At 39.6% G+C, this 14718-nt stretch overlaps 1 protein-coding gene across 1 annotated transcript in view; it reads right to left on the minus strand.

The window, feature by feature from the left end:
• The window catches only part of SLC35B4 (solute carrier family 35 member B4), a 37521-nt gene that overhangs the window by 13119 nt on the left and 9684 nt on the right, over window positions 1-14718 (minus strand). The window lies entirely within an intron of this gene.

A 14718-nucleotide genomic window follows, 5' to 3' on the forward strand; every position in this document is an offset into this window, starting at 1 on the left:
TAAAAATGCCCTCTCACTGCCTTTAAAAGTCTTTCTCTTATTTACTCAGTGGAGCTCCCCTCTACTTGCTAGATGGAATGCTGCCCATTCATGAACAGTTTAAGAAATCCAATTAAATCTTCAAATTTACTTGGCTGAATTTTTTTTCTAAATACATTTGGTGGTAGCATCAGGATCCAAAGCAAACTTCTGACAGCATTCAGGGACAAGGAGAAACATAGGCATGGTGCCCCAAGAACTCATTTGAGTTCTCTGTCTTTCTGTTTCCAAGGGCCATTGGTAAGTCCCTCTTGGTTTCAGCTCCACTCTTTTTGCATTTAAGCTACCCATCTAATTAGCTTCCTAATCCAGGATTAACAGGTCTAGACAAACAGGAGCCTCTAACAGAGCACCAGTCCTTGGCCCTTGGTTCATTCTGCAATTCCATATTGGCATTCCTTCCCCAGTTCCAGTCCGAACTCCCCATTTACCAGGGTTTGGTGGTTTAATCCTTTACCCATTTCCAGTCCATAGTCTCCCTGAATGGAGTCTGCTGGTTTAGTCCACCCAGTAAATTGCTGGTTTTGCCCATGGTCTTCTCTTGGCTAGTCCACAGGAACAACTCTTACTTACTACTGGTGTGTTAAGGTACACATATTTGTTTTTTTGTGTAAACGAAGGCTTAGCTTGGGGGTCCTTAAATTCTACAGAATCAAGCGTGCCACCTTCTGGCATACCTGCTTATTTTAAGTCTAAAAACTATGGTGCTGGAAGCTGTGAACAGCTACAGAAATAAAGGACTAAAAAGAACCTAGAATTACAATGGTCGTGATGGAGAATGTTCCAATTAGATAAGGTCATTTAAGAAGTGCCCTTGAATGCAAGGGTTCCCAAATTAAACAGAATGGGATATCTGTTTTAAATGGCAAGCAGAAGCCTCCAAAAGGTTCAAAATTCCAAAACAGTCTCACTAAAAGACTCACGTAAACAGCTAATGAAAATGAGAAAAAGTACCTAAAACAAGACTGTTAAAACTGATGTAACTGCTACTGTTCCCCTCCGTCTTTTGAGTACTCATCCTAGTCAGCCTCTTTTGAACTGCCTTTCACTCTAAAGAGACTATTAAACAGTTACTTTTAGAAGAAAACCAGTTGAGGCTATAGGCACTTCACTCCTTGGTCAAAGGCCAAACTAAAGTCCATAGCTGAATAATTTCTCAAAGCTGGGGAGAATCCTCAAGAGTTTTTGTAAATATATCACTTCCTGAGCCCAGCTGAGAGAGGAATAAAAATTCACATTGTCCCTTCCTTTACAAATAATGGATAGTTGGAAGAAAGGCAGGCAGCAACAAGGCCCACCCCTCACCCCCACCCCAGCCGTAAGAGGAAACTACCTTTAAAAGGATTTTACACCACCCTGGAAGGAGCCCTCCATCCTTTCCCCCTGTGAACAACTACCTGATAGGTAGATGAGCGTGTGGACAAAAACCTGACTGGGTGACAGGTGCATGGAGGATTAATCAGATTAAAACAACCCGCCAACATTTTCATAAAAACCCCTAGACTTAGAAACTCTGGCAGCAACCTTCTCAGGCCCACCTCCCTCTTCGGGAGCTTTGTACTATCACTTAATAAACTTTGCTTTGCTGCCCACCAGTCTTCAGCTGGTCTACTTCTTCATTCTTTGAAGCAGCATGACCAAGAGCCACACGCACTAAAGGAAAAGAAATCCTGCATCACAAATCCAGTCCATATATCCTAAGAACTTGGCTTGGCTTTCTGCCTGTCTGGAGTATGCAGGTTGTTGGTTCTTTCTTTGGCTATCATTGGGAGTGACTCTAAATATTCTGAAGAGGGTATCTTTTATACCCTCTTTGAGGGCACCTCCTGGATCCATGAAGTTATTTAATACTGCCAGAATTATTTACCATTTGCCCTGACAAAATATTTGAAAGGATTTAATACCTTTATAATCAGGAATTTGGTCAAATTGGAAACTGATATTCAGAGCCTGACAGGAATTTTTTAAGGACTTTTCTCCTAAGCTATATGAACCCAGAGAGAACGAAGACTTTTTTTTTTTTTAAGTAATCTCTACACCCCACATGGGATTCAAACTCACAATCCCGAGATCAAGAGCTGCACAATCTACCTCCCGACTGAGCCAGCCAGGCACCCAGAAGGAAGACATTTTTATAGGAATTAAAAATAGCTGTCCCTATCTCACAAATCTAGTCTCTACAGGATCAGAGGTGTAGTTCCAAAACAATTCAAAGACTACCAAACCTTTTTGCCAATCCCCTATCTCAAAAGACTTGTAAGTGTAAAAATTCTGACTTTAAGGGAACAAGAGTCCTTCTAGGAGAAGCTTGCATTCTTTCCCTGTGTCTTTAAGATGTAAATGTTCAACACTCTACTGATCTTTTCTAGGAAATCCTTTCTAGTCCGTCTCTTTAAAATACAAATTTCAGAGTGGTAATTCTTGTCAAGAAAAAACACAAGGGGCAGAGAGAGGTCAATTGGAACTTGACTTGCCGAGGAGAAATTCAAATCTTAAGTGTCTTCACAAATACTAAAAAAGCTTTGGCCATCTAGACTGATAACCTTATTCCATCTACCAGAAAAACTGAGATCTAACTTTTATAACTATAACTAGTAAATTCTGTACCTACTTCATGGCAGTAATTTAAAACTATAAGGGCTATCTGTCCTATATTCATGTGTGTCTATATTTATGTGTTGTAGCTCTGTGGTATTGTCTACTTCTGGGTGGTATTGCTACAATTAATTTGTAAAAGAGTTCTATTTAGTTGGTTTGAAGGCAAGCACTTGTAAGGATTGTGTATTCTAAAACTCTCAAAAAGAAAGAAACTAACTCAAATATTTTTCAAGGTCACATGGTTTGAAAAAATATTTGATATAAAAGCTAGTTTAAGGTGGATAGCTTAATTAAAAAGACATGTCTTTAAAGTTACCAACACTAAATATAAAACTTCTACTTCAGTTTAGTAGCCTCCAAATAAGTTCATGTTGTCCTTTCCAAGATCTGTCAAGAAAAATTAATAGCTTAGGATAATGGCTGACTTTGTCTAATGTTTAATACCATTTTTATAGGTCATCTAAACATAGTTATCAAGAACAAGTAAATTAGATATAAACAAGATAAAAGTTTATAAATGAACTTTAAGAATATTTATGTCTACGTAATTTTCCCAATTTTTTTTTTTTGGTAACCTAAAACCTTAAAGTTTTGCTGAATTAGGTTAAATGATAAGTTAAATTCATTAAATATCTAGATCATTTCTAGAAGTAGGAGGACCCTAAGCTCACCTCATACTAGATAACTGTCAAATTATCCTAAATATCCCAGAAATTGACCTGAAGACTAGCAGAACAGACTCCACAACTAAAGGCAGAGAAGGGCCACATGGAAGAAGGTAGGAAGTGTGGATGTGTGGTTTGGGAGAGAAATGACTCCAGGAGCTGCTGTTGCAGAGAAGGGCAAGAGACAGACTAACACACGTGGGAGCCATGAAGAAAATAAATCCCCATAGCAAGTGGCTTGGAAAGTGAGAGAGGCTGAATTTCCTGAGTTCTTGCAACCAGTGGGGCTTAAAGTCTGGAGTTCTGAAGGTCAGTGGGTTTGGTTCAGATAGAGCCCCAAGGCACTGGGGTTGCTTTTGGAGAGAAGGCAGGGCAGACAGTCCAAGGACATACAGCATGGAAACAGTGATCTGAAGAGCGCTTGGGGCACACAGTGAAGAGGTTAGTTGTTCATTTCAGACCTGTTCCAGAGGGGCAGCTCACAGAGAGACCCCTCCGGAACAACAAAGATACTGGCAGAGACATTTCCCTCCCCCGCTCCTTAGCATAAACACAGAACCACCACCTCCGGGAACTAGCCCAGCACTGACACTAACCGGCTTACACTGCTGGAACTGCCCATTCCAGTCATGCTTTCCTCAAACCCAATGAGGCAGGCCCCCTCCCCCAGAAGACCAGCCCAAACCCCTGCCCACAGCACATTTCCTGAACTGGGAGTTTTGCAGAGGCTCGGTTCCAGCAGCAGTGGTGAGAGGTCTCATTTCACAAGCAGACCAGAGCACAACTTGTTAAAATGCACCACACTCAGGCCAGACACCAAACACTGCCCACAGGAGGCAAAGAAAGGCTCTGTAGACGACTGGCCTGAAGGATAAAGTGGCCAGGACACAACAACAGACCACATGCTGCACACATCAGAGATACTCCCTGAAGTGGCAGGGCCTAGATAACAGGGGACACTACACTGCAGAGCACTATAGGACCTCTTCTTCATAAGGCCATTACCCTCAAGAACAGAAGATGTAGCTGACTTTCCTAAGACACAGACACAGGCACAGAGACTTAGACAAAATGAGAAGACAGAGGAATCTGTCCCAAATGACAGAACAGGAAAAGGCCATGGATAGAGATCTAAGTGAAACAGATAAAAGTAACATGCCTGATAAAGAATTTAAAGTAATGATCATAGAGATACTTACTGGATTTGAGGATTTGAGAAAAGAGTGGAAGACATGAGTAAGACCCTTAACAAAGCAATAACAAATAATAAAGCAGAGATAAAGGACTCAATAAATCAAATGAGAACCATGCTTGATGCAATGAACAGCAGGCTGGAAGAAACAGAGGAATGAATTAATGACCTAGAGGATAGAGTAATGGAAAAGTAATCAAGCTGAACAAAAGAGAAAAAAGAATTATGCAAAATGAGGACAGACTTAGGGAACTCAGTGACTCCATCAAATGTAATAACATTTGCATTATAGGAGTTCCACAAGGAGAGAGAAAAGGGGGCAGAAAATTTATTTGCAGAGATAATAAATGAAAAGTTCCCTAATCTGAGGAAGGAAACAGATATCCAGATCCAGGAGGCACAGAAAACCCCCAACAACATCAACAAAAGGAGATCCACACCAACACATATTGTAATTAAAATGACAAAACATAGTGCTAAAGAAAAAAACTTAAAAGCAGCAAGACAAGAGAGAACAGTTACATACAAGGGAAACCCCATAAGGCTACCAAGGGATTTTTCAGCAGAAATGTTGCGAGCCAGAAAGAGGTGGCATGATATATTCAAAGCACATTCTGAATGGGAAAAATCTGCAGCCAAGAATACTCTATCCAGTAAGGCTATCGCTCAGAATAGAAGGAGAGATAAAGAGTTTCTCAGATGAACAAAAACTAAAGGAGTTTGTGACCACTAAACCAGCCCTGCAAGAAATATTAATGGGGGCTCTAAGTGGAAAGCAAAGACCAAAAGTGACAATATGAAGGTAGGAAACACAAAAGCAGTAAAAATTAATATTTTTGTAAAATATCAGTCAAGGAACTCACAAAATAAAATGATGTAAAATATGACACCATATACCTAAAATGTGAGGAGAGGACTAAAGAATGAGTTCAAATTTAAACAACCATCAACTTAATATGGACTGCTATATGCAGAAAATGTTATATATACAAACCTAATGGTAACCACAAATCAAAATCCACTAATAAATATGCAAAGAATAAAGAGAAAGAAATCCAAATTACCACTAAAGAAAACCAGCAAACCATGAAAGACAGACAAGAACGGATCAGAGAAAATCTTCAGAAACAACCAGAAAACAAGTAATAAAATGGCAATAAATACGTATCAATAATTACTTTGAATTTAAATGGACTAAACACTCCACTCAAAAGATACAGGGTGACAAAATGGGTAAAAAAACAGACCCATCTATATGCTGCCTACAAGAGACTCATTTTAGACCTAAAGACATCCACCTTTAGACCTAAAGATTGAAGTGAAGGGAGGGAGAAACATTTATGCAAATGGATGTTAAAAAAAAGCTGGAATAGTAATACTTATATTGGACACACTACACTTTAAAACAAAGACTGTAAAAAAATAAAGACTGTAACAAGAGATGAAGGAAGACACTAAATAATAATAATAATAATAATAATAGAGACAATCCAACAAGAAGACATAACAACTGGAAATATTTATGCACCCAACATGGGAGCACCCAAATACATAAAACAGTTGATAGCAAATATAAAGGAACTAATTGATAATAATACAGTAATAGTAGGGGACTTTAACATCCCACTTACATCAATAGACAGATCATCTAAACAAAAAATCAACAAGGAAACAATGGCTTTCAATGACACACTGGAACAGATGGATTTAACAGACGTATCCAGAACATTCCATCCTAAAACAGAAGAATACACATTCTTTTCAAGTGCACACAGAACATTCTCCAGAATAGATCACATATTAGGCCACAAAACAAGCCTCAACAAATTAAAAAAGACTGAAGTCTTATCATGCATCTTTTCTGACCACAAGGCTATGATACTAGAAGTCAACTACAAGAAAAAAAAAATCTGTAAAGATTACAAATACATGGGGGTTAAGTACCATGCTACTAAACAATGAATGGGTCAATCAGGAAATAAGAAAAGAAATTAAAGGGTGCCTGGGTGGCTCAGTTGCTTAAGCGTCTGCCTTTGGCTCAGGTCATTATCTCAGAGTCCTGGGATCGAGTCCCACGTTAGGCTCCCTGCTCAGCTGGGAGTCTGCTTCTCCCTCTCCCTCTGCCCCCCTCCCTGCTCGTGCTCTCTCTATTGTGCTCTCTTTCTCTCTCTCTCAAATAAATAAAATCTTTAAAAAGAAAAAAAGAAGATATTAAAAAGTACACAAAACAAATGGAAACAAAGTTTACAGCAATACAGGCCTACCTCAAGAAGCAATACAGGCCTACCTCAAGAAGCAAGAAAAATCTCAAATAACAACCTTCCCTTACACCTAAAGGAGCTGGAAAAAGAACAAATGAAGCCTAAAGCCAGCAGGAGGATGGAAATAATAAAGATTAGAGCAGAAATAAATGGTGTAGAAACTAAAAAGACAATAGAACAAATTGATGAAACCAGGAGCTGGTTCTCTGAAACAATAAAATTGATAAATCTCTAGCCAGACTTATCAAAAAGAGAAAGGAACCAAATAAATAAAATCACAGATGAGAGAGGATAAATAACAACCAGCACCACAGAAATACAATTTTAAGCGATTATGAAAAACTATATGCCAACAAATTGGACAACCTAGAAGAAATGGATAAATTCCTAGAAACCTATAAATTACAAAAACTGAAACAGGAAGAAATAGAAAAACTTGAACAGACCAGTATCAGCAAAGAAGTTACATCAGTAATCAAAACATTCACAACAAAGTCCATAACCAGATGGCTTCACAGGGGAATTCTGCCAAACATTTAAAGAAGAATTAACACCTATTCTTCTCAAACTATTCCAAAAAACAGAAAAGGAAGGAAAAGTTCCAAATGCATTCTATGAGGCCAGCATTATCCTGATACCAAAACCAGAAAAAGACACCACAAAAAAAGAACTACAGACCAGTATCTCTAATGAACACAGATGCAAAAATCCTCAACAAAATACTAGCAGACTGAATCCAACAATAAATTAAAAAAATAATTCACCAGGATCAAGTAAGATTTATTCCTGGGTTGCAAGGGTAGTTCAATATTTGCAAATCAATCAACGTGATACATCACATAAATAAGAAAGGATGAGAACCATATGATCATTTCAATGGATGCAGAAAAAGCATTTGACAAAGTACAACATCGATTCATGATAAAAAACCCTAAACAAAATAGGTTTAGAGGTAACATGCTGCCTACAAGAGACTCATTTTAAACCTAAAGACATCCACCTTTAAGCATAACAAAGATCATATACGAAAAAACCCACAGCTAACATGATCCTTAATTGGGAAAAACAGAGCTTTTCCCCTGAGGGAAACAAGGAACAAGACAAGAATGCCTATTCTCAACACTTTTACTCAACATAGTATTAGAAGTCCTAGCCATAGCAATCAGACAACAAAAAGAAATAAAAGGCATCCTAATTGGTAAGGAAGACATAAAACTTTCATTACTTGCAGATGACATGATACTGTGTATAGAAAACCCTAAAGACTACCACACCCTAAAGACTACCCTAAAGACTAAATAGACTACCCATAAAGACTACCCCTAGGGGCGCCTGGGTGGCTCAGTCGTTAAGCATACGCCTTCAGCTCAGGTCATGATCCCGGGGTCCTGGGATCGAGCCCCGCATCAGGCTCCCTGCTCAGCAGGAAGCCTGCTTCTCCCTCTCCCACTCCCCCTGCTTGTGTTCCCTCTCTCGCTAGGTCTCTCTTTGTCAAATAAATAAATAAAATCTTAAAAAAAAAAAAAAAAAAGACTACCCCTAAAGACTACCCTAAAGACTATCAAAAAACTGCTAGAACTGACACACGAATTCAGTAAAGTTACAGGATACAAAATCAGTCTACAGAAATCTCTTGCATTTCTATACATCAATAATGAAACAGAAATTAAGAAAACAATTCCATTTACAAGTACAATAAAATAAGATACCTAGGAATAAACCTAATGAAGAGGTGAAAGACCTGTACTCTGAAAACTGGAAAACATTGATGAAAGAAATTTGAAGAGACGACACAAAGAAATAGAAAGACATTCCACGCTCATGGATTGGAAAAACAAATACTGTTAAAATGTCTATACTACCCAAAGCAATCTACACATTCAATGCAATCCCTATCAAAATACCATGAACATGGGCACCTGGGTGGCTCAGTTGGTTAAGCAACTGCCTTCGGCTCAGGTCATGATCCTGGAGTCCCGGGATCGAGTCCCGCATCGGGCTCCCTGCTCGGCAGGGAGTCTGCTTCTCCCTCTGACCCTCCTCCCTCTCATGCTCTCTGTCTCAAATAAATAATAAATAAAATCTTTAAAAAAAAAAAAATACCATGAACATTTTTCACAAAGCTAGAACAAACAATCCTGAAATTTTTATGGAAACAAAGAAGACCCAAATAGCCAAGACAATCAATCTTGGGAGGGGGGGAAAAAAGCTGGAAGCATCACAATTCCAGACTTCAAGTTATATTACAAAGCTGTAGTAATCGAAACAGTATGGTAGTGGCACAAAAAGAGACACACAGATCAATGGAACAGAATAGAAAACCCAGAAATAAACCCACAATTATATGGTCAATTAATCTTTGACAAAGCAGGAAAGACACCCAATGGAAAAAAGCCAGCCTATTCAAAAAATGGTGTTGGGAAAACTGGACAGCAACATGCAAAAGAATGCAACTACTTTCTTAAGCCATACACAAAAATAAATTCAAAATGGATTAAGGACCTAAATGTGACATGAAACCATAAAAATCCTAAAAGAGCACAGGCAGTAACTTCTCTGACACTGGCTGTAGCAACTTTTTTCTAGACAGGTTCCCTGAGGTAAGGGAAACAAAAGCAAAAATATGGGGACTACCTCAAAATAAAAAGCTTCTGTACAGCGAAGGAAACAATCAACAAAACTAAAAGACAGCCTACGGAATGAAAGAAGATATTAGCAAATGACATAGCTGATAAAGGGTTAGTACCCCAGTACATAAAGAATCTATAAAACTTAACACCCAAAAAACAAATAATCCAATTAAAAAATGGGCAGAGGACACGAATATTTTTCCAAAGAAGACACACAGATGGCCAAGAGGCAAGGAAAAGATGCTCAACATTACTGATCATAGGGAAATGTGAATCAAAACTACAATGAAATATCACCTCACACCTGTCAAAATGGCTAAAATCAACAACACAAGAAACAACAGGTGTTGGTGAGCATATAGAAAAAAGGAACCCTCTTGCAACTGTTGGGGAATGCAAACTGGTGCAGCCACTGTGAAAAACAGTCTGGAGGTTCCTCAAAAATAGAACTACCCTATGATCCAGTAATCCCATTACTGGGTATCTACCCGAAGAATACAAAAACACTAATTCAAAGAGATATATGCACCCTGATGTTTAAAGCAGCATTATTTATAATAGCCAAGATATGGAAGCAGCCCAAGTGTCCACTGACTGATGAATGGATAAAGACCAGGTTTGGCCACTGGCCGCTCACAAAATCCACACACACACACACACACACACACACACAAACACACACACACACACACTCCAGAGTATTATTCAGCCATAAAAATGAATGACATCTTGCCATTTGCAATGACACAGATGGAGTTAGAGAGTATAATGCTAAGTAAGTCAGAGAAAGAAATACCATATGATTTCACGCATATGTGGAATTTAAGAAACAAAATAAATGAGCAAAGGGAAAAAGAGAGAAAGAGACAAACCAAGAAACAGACTCTTCACTATAGAGAACAAACTGATGGTTACCAGAGGGGAGGTGGGGGGGGGGATGGGGTAATAGGTGATAGAGATTAAGTAGTGCCCCTGTCATGATAAGCACAGGATGATGTATCAAAGTGCTGAATCACTATACCGTACATGTAAAACTAGTATAACGCTGTATATTAACTAACTGGAAGTAAAATAAAAACTTAAAAAATCTAGGTTGGGGCTCCTGAGTGGCTCAGTTGGTTAAGCATCTGCCTCTGGCTCAGGTCATGATCTCAGGGTCCTGGGATCGAGCCCCTCCCTTACTCAGTTAGGAGTCTGCCTCTCCCCCTTCCTCTCCCTCTGCCTGCCACTCCCCCTTGTGTGCTTTCTCTCTCTAATAAATAAATAAAATCTTAAAAAAAAATAAAATCTAGATCATTTCCAAAAAAGACAAAATACCAAAACATTAATTACTAAACATAAGTTGATCTACTTTTGGCTTCTTATTACGAAGAAACTAAAAGATATTTGGATATGTTAATACTCCATTGGCAAATTTAAAAAGGTATATGCTTTTAAAATTTTTGAAATGTATTCGTAAAATTCAAATTCAAAAAAATGCTGCTAAAACCAACAGCTCACAATTTACTTCTTAGTTTTCACTAAAAATTAAGGTTTCTCAGGGTTAAGAACTCAAATATATGTAATTAAAAGCTAGTAAAAATAAGGAAAACATCTCTGTTGGCAGGAAAGTAGGATGTGTTTTCAGGAGAAAAAGGTGTGAGAAATGGAGATGGTGTAGCCGGGGCCCAGGGGCGCAAGAGCACCTGGCTCCGGGGGTCCCAAACAGACCAGGTTTGGCCACTGGCCGCTCACAAAATCCAAGGGCAGAGAAAGGGTGGTGGTGAAATAGGAATTTATTTCAGTGAGGCCAACACCCACAAGACAGGGGACTAGCATCTGAGAGACTATCTCCAAAGTGCTGAAGATACTTCCAGGTTTATATATAAGAAAATGTGGAGCAAAGGTGGGTGGATATGTACAGGGGGGCAGTGAAAGTCAAATTAACCACTGTCTTGAAGTGAAACACGGGTGGGACCTCGCTAGCTTAGGGCAGTCCCTATTGCTCGAGGGGGTAGTTTCGGTTCCCATCGTGGGATGCTTTGCCCACAGGGTCTTCAGCCTGAGCCAAGAGACAAGCTGGAAAGAACCCAACTAGAAAGTTTGGGGTCAAAATGGAGGCAGCCAAAGTCCTCTTTCAATACATTTTTTGTGAAGGGGAGAAAAAGTAATTTTGTCCTAAAATGAGGCTGTTTAAAGGGAAAAAAACATAAGACAAAATTGGAATATAGGGGGAAAAAAGTTGCAGGAGGTTTGTGGAAAAATAATCTTTAGACAGGAACTTTCATGTGTGGTCGACCTGGTTAAGATTAAAATAAATTTATTTTAAAAAATGGGTTTTGGGCGCCTGGGTGGCTCAGTTGGTTAAGCGACTGCCTTCGGCTCAGGTCATGATCCTGGAGTCCCTGGATCGAGTCCCGCATCGGGCTCCCTGCTCGGCAGGGAGTCTGCTTCTCCCTTTGACCCTCCCCCCTCTCATGTGCTCTCTCTCATTCTCTCTCTCTCAAATAATAAATAAAAAATCTTAAAAAAAAAATGGGTTTTAATATCAAAAGTAAGCTGGTGCAAAATTAGAATTTGGTTTTCTATTAAAAGGAAAACGTTTTCTTGGGCTTTTGGTGTCATTTGGGTAAGACTAATATTCTCTTTACCTTTTAAGTATTAGATTTTGTAGTAATCTGTGATCCTATTTAGGCAAGTGCTTTAAAGCCTTTTCTAAAAATATTTTTGATTGGGGCGCCTGGGTGGCTCAGTCACTGCCTTCAGCTCAAGCCCTGATCCTAGGGTCCTGGGATGGAGCCCCTCATCGGGCTCCCTGTGGAACGGGGAGTCTGCTTCTCCCTCGCCCTCTGCCCTTCCCTCTGCTCGTCCTCTCTCTTCGAGCATGCTCTCTCTCTCAAATAAATAACATCTTTTAAAAAAAATATTTTTTACTAACTTCCTAAAACCAAAATCTAAGTGAAGTCTTTTTGACCTAAAATTTTCCAAAGGACTTGTTAAATGAATTAGGCTTATTTGATATGTAAATTACATGGAAAGCAACTGTCAAAAAAAATAACACTAAGCCTTTATATTTGTAAGACTGTGGCACATGTGGATAAAGTCCATTCTGCTTCTGCAAAAATAGCCCCTCACTGCCAGACTTTTGTCATCCTAATGTCCTTGTAACAGGGCAACCTCTGAAATTTAAACAACTTTTTATTTCAGGACAGAAAAAAATCTAACTGTGCCCCTAACTTTTCACAGACAAAATAAGACATCTCATTGGTCAACTCCCCTAAATTTATGTTGGTGAGTTAAAAAGGGCCTACCAGGGGCGCCTGGGTGGCTCAGTCAGTTGAGCCAAGTTGAACTCTTGATTTCAGCTCAGGTCATGATCTCAGGTTCTGAGATTGAGTCCCACATCAGGCTCCACACTCAGTGGGGAGTCTGCTTGAGATTCTCTCTATCCCTCTTCCTCTGCAAACCCCCTAAAATAAATAATTTTTTTAAAAAAAGATTTTTATTTATTTATTTAAGAGAGAGAGAGAGTGAGAAACAGCATGAGAGGGGAGAGGGTCAGAGGGAGAAGCAGGCTCCCTGCTGAGCAGGGAGCCCAATGTGGGGCTTGATCCCAGGACTCCGGGATCATGACCTGAGCAAAAGGCAATCGCTCAACCGACTGAGCCACCCAGGCATCCAATAATTTTTTTTTTTTTTTTTAAAGGGCCTACTGGAAGACATTCATTATTCACAATTCACTCCTTCTGACAGGTCTCTATTTCCCTGATTAGGGATAAATGTAAATGAGGCTAGGCTCAAGAACTGCTCCTTAATTCTTAAAATTACTGCAAAACCTGTTAAAGCAATAGCAGCCCAACAAATACCCTTAAACTCTCTAGCCAAAGTTGTCCTTGGTAACGGAACACCTCTTAACTATCTATTGCTGACGAAGGCGGTGTCTGTGGGGTCAGCACCACCTGCTGAGCCTGTACCTGACCCTTGTCGATGCTGAAACGCAGGTAAGATCAAAGAACAAGTCGCTTGGCTTAAGAAGGTGACTCCTTCCACAGCGTCTTTCTTTGGCTTATTTGATTTTGATTGGTTTGGGTCTTGGGGACCATGGCTCTAAACTGCACTCCAAATATGGGGATTTATCCTACTTATGTAATGATAATAATCTCCCTAGTGCACTGTATTCTTTCAAAAGCTTGAGATACATGGAACATCTAAGGAACAAAGAAAATAACCCACTTAAAGGAGTGTGAATCTGAGACTGTGACCTAGGAATATCAGAGGTTAAGCAGAAAGGTCATGACTATGGATACCACACAAAGGAACAACAAAAACTTAGAGCAGTAACAGAGAGTGGTGCTAAGGCCTTAAATGTTTATCACATCTCTCAGTTAAGCTGAGAGTGTGATCAAAAAGGGGTAATTGCTCAAAAGAAAACCACTAGCCCAAAATGGTGCCACTAAGGTTAAGGACCCAGGTCAGTAAACCAAGACTTAATTCCTTACCCAAGTGCAATTTCAACCAATCCCCCCTCCCTGGAATGTCACCTTTATCCAGTCAACATAGAATTCCCTGGTCAATACTAGGGAATTTTCTGATAGACCCCCCTTTGCTCTCCTTTCGAGGCAACCTTGCCTAAACAATGCATATCTTGCTAATAAATTCCTTTCTGCTTTTTTTAATGCCCTCTGCCTTTAAAAGCCTTTCCCTTCTTTAGCTCAGGAGCTCCCCTCTTCTTGCTAGATGAAATACTGCCTGATTTATGAATCATTTAATAAAACCAATTAGATCTTCAAATTTACTCAGCTGAATTTTTGTTTTAACACTGAGAACAGCTATTTCACAGTTTCTAAAATACTATTGGTGACTTCACAAGATTTCTTGCCAAATTTTCTTAGTCTTATCTTGAAACAATGCCATTTGGAGACAGAGTTCATCAAGGCCTTTTAGAAAGATAATGAATTCCAAGTATTCCACATTGCTGTCTACACAGCATGGCCTAAAAATTGCTCCTGGGGATGAATGGTATCCCCATGATGTCAAGATTTTGACTGCAGCTTCACAGACAGAAAATAAAACAGCCAGTTTTATAGGGCACACATGGAGGTACGATTGTTAGGGCAAGATCCTGGGGAGCCTCAAAGGCCAGGTTAGGGAGCTGGGCTTCCCTCTGAACCTACTGGTGACGCCTGAGTGCCTGTGAGAGGGGTGTCACAATACAATGGTAGGAAGTCGAAATACAGGGACGGAGGGGTGGGAGGCAAGAGGCCAGCCAGCTAGGACACCATTAAAAAAGTTAATGGCGAGAGTGAATGCATTCCTGAACTGCTAGTGGCAGCCTGAATGGAAAGAGATAATGG

This window comes from Neomonachus schauinslandi, chromosome 12 (assembly GCF_002201575.2).
Source record: "Neomonachus schauinslandi chromosome 12, ASM220157v2, whole genome shotgun sequence".
Taxonomy (NCBI): domain Eukaryota; kingdom Metazoa; phylum Chordata; class Mammalia; order Carnivora; family Phocidae; genus Neomonachus; species Neomonachus schauinslandi.